The sequence below is a fragment of the Pterocles gutturalis genome, unplaced genomic scaffold (genome assembly GCF_000699245.1).
Source record: "Pterocles gutturalis isolate BGI_N339 unplaced genomic scaffold, ASM69924v1 scaffold13189, whole genome shotgun sequence".
Taxonomy (NCBI): domain Eukaryota; kingdom Metazoa; phylum Chordata; class Aves; order Pterocliformes; family Pteroclidae; genus Pterocles; species Pterocles gutturalis.
Window position 1 is genome coordinate 4,752 of NW_010133361.1, and position 3,240 is coordinate 7,991.

Below are 3,240 nucleotides of genomic sequence, written 5' to 3' on the forward strand. Positions count from 1 at the left end.
TCCCCAAACTGAGCTTTTCTTTGAGAGGGAGAAGGAATGTCTGTCCCACTCCATGCACAGCAAGAGGAGAGGGGATAAGACAGAGCCATTGTAAAAAGTTAAAGTACCATCGATAAGGATCAAGGGCAGCCTGACCCATGCACTTGAGTAAATGATTGTCCACAGAGACCCCTCCGCAGAACAACCCGACACCAGGGGACCAGGTCTGCTTTGGGGCTGTCAAGCACTATTGATAACAAGGGATTAGTGGCTTGCACAGCTCTGTCCTGCTGCAACATCCCTTTTCAACCTCCATCTCTTTGACTCTGGAAATCATACAGGAGGGTACAATTTGTCCCATCCAAATGGAGACATGTCTAGCTGAACTAACTGCATAGGCTCTCTTTATATTCAGCAGAGAAAAATAAACCCTCTGAGGACACAATTCACACCAGCCTAAGGGAGATATCCAGATGATTAACTCAAGTGTAAGCATCTCAAGAGAGACAAGGCGGACGCCATGTAGTACGTATGGTTGAAGCCACGCCGAAGGGATCCACTGGAAGCATTCCCTGCAAAGGTCTTGCTCACAGATGGACAAAGGTTGAATTCACAAAGAGACAAAAGGACACAGGTGCTTAGCTCCCACTAAATATTTTTGGACACCTCAGAAACACTAGCCAGGGACCACGCTAGAGCTGCACCGTGGAAAGGCTCTGCAGACCCAGAATTCAGAGACCACCCAGGGGCTGGTAAGACCACCCAGCTCAGATGTAACCCAGACACCATCTCTCGGGTTGAAAAGCTAAACATAAATCCAAGGTTATGCTCATATTTGCTAGAGCATCAACAATCTTCCAACTTCAAGGTGTTGAAAGATGCTTCATTTCAGTCATTCTTCATCCCTGTACAAATTGCGTTTGCTATGTGAAAACCAACCCACTGCTTCTACACAGAAGAAACTGCAGACAATGCAAGTCAAGGAGGAGCCAAGCAACCAAAAAGCCCCATGCCGTCATTCCTGAGCTGGCACAGCAACCTTACATGGCTTGTTAAAATTATTTGCTTTTCATAAGTGCATAAACATCTGCAAAGTTTTGTTTGCAAAATGCTTTGGACCAGACCCTTCAGTTCAGCTTTGTCTTTCAATATGTCCAATGCTATCTTCATGCCAAGATAAAATGAAACAATTCAAGAGAGTGAAATATTTATGTGTGTGACCCCCACAGAAATCCAGGGAACTTCTACGCACAGACCCATTCAGAAGACCAAGAAAATTAATGGCCCAAATTCAACGAACCCGAAGGAAAGCATCCCTCTCAAGTCCCTCCTTTAAAACCTGTAACAGATGTAAGAAAAATTGCGCCCAAAGAAGCCTGAGCACAGGCTGCAATCCAAGACCAGCTGCTTCTTCCATTTATAGCCACATTCACTTCAGCTTCGTCGCAGCATCTTGGACAATACAAAAGTGTCTGTGTGCCTGTTTGTTTGCTGGAGGAGTAAAGAACACAACTGGCTTGCTGTCAAGTTATCTCTTCTGCTCACAACAATGTTTGATCTTCTCAAAACAAAGTTATCTCTCCATCATCTCAATCCAGTTCCTCAAGTCCTCTTACACAGTTTATAGAGTTGGCACCGTACCCAGCCTGTGGTGTCCCTTCAGCTACTGGCCAACAGAAACATCTCAGGCAGGGACAGAGGTCTAGAAATAGTTTAGAAGAAAATGATTTCTTAACCACAGAAGGTTCACCACCATTGCCATCACTTCCCTCCCCCGGCAGACAGCAGAGAAGTCACCAAACAGCGGCCAGGCCTTACTGCAGGAGATCAAAGCAAACTCTTTGTTTTATCTTGGTCAAGATAACGGATTTTATTTGCCTTATCAGCCTGTAGGATGATTAACCTAAATGTGAGAAAGCTTGAAGATGCCAAAGGAGCTGATGGGCGGGGAGCATGCTCCCCAGCACGACTGCCATGGGCTCCAGACGCACAGATACTGCAAGATAAACAGAGAAATTCTTGGGTCTGGTTCGTACACGCCACCCTCAGCCAGGGCCACATCTCCCATCATCTTCTAGTGTCACTTAGACGGATGCAAATCCCCCGGCAGGCAGGAGCGCTCGCTGGTGTTTCCCAGGCAGAGCCCAGGGGCTGCCTGGAAGCAACGCCTGCCCCGGTTTGCACGCCTGGAGGTGCAGAGCCACACGGTCCTGCAGCTGCACAGGGCTCACACCCCAACACAACGGGCACAGAGCCCACGAACCCGCAGAGCCCACACTCCAGATGCCAGGCAGTTGGTCACCCGCTGCCTGGAACAGGAGGCTTGGACCTCTACGGAGACACGTTCAGCCTTTGATGCTTTCTGCAACATTCAGGAAGCAATGGCATTGTGCAAAACCCAGCCCACGGACCCAGCCTGGCCACAGAACAGACCTGCTGGGTCGCTAAGCCCAGCGCCAGCAGGACTCGGCTCAGCATCCGCAGGTTCGCCCTCTGCTGCTCTCAAACGACACAAGGCAGAGAAAGGAAGGGGGAACCGTGACATTTCCTATGGGAAACTATTCCTTCGCATAACGAATCTCCGCTGAGGAGATCACTGCTTTTCCTACCGGCCCCCAGGGACTTCCAACAGGGCTCCCTCCGTGTGACTGCACCAGGTCTGGCTGCCCGTGCTGGAGACGGGGGGCAGGCAGGCTGGCTGCCGGGGTGCACCCTGCATGGTGGGAGCACCCACGGGGATGCAGACGCAAAGAAGGGGACATGTGAATGCCAACGTGACCGGAGCTGAACACAATGCAACAAGCTTGGGAACAGCATTCCTGAGGGGCAAAAATGTGCAGCAGAAGTCCCATCACCTCTACATCGCCTGGCCCCTTCCTGACATCCTCAGTCCCCAAAATATACCCCAAAAGGGACTGACGTGCGCTGGCCGCTCCCCCCATATCCAAGGATGAGGCCCACGGCGGGAGGGGGAAAGCAGAAAGCGCCCGGCCCCCCCGCTGCCCCCCCCCACGCGGGCAGGAGGCCGTGCACGTGGCGTCCTGGATCACGCCGCGACTCCGCGATGGGATGCGATCATCTCCCCCGCACATGCTCCCGCTCCTTCGTTCCAAGTCACTGGCGCTGCAGGTCTCCATTTTTCCAGATTATCTCATTTTTGGCACCACAGTTCACAAACTGGGACTGTGCTTCCCACTCAGCCTCTCCATTTGGTATCTCTGGCTATAGGCGCTTTCCCGTTAAAAATAATAACAACAAAAA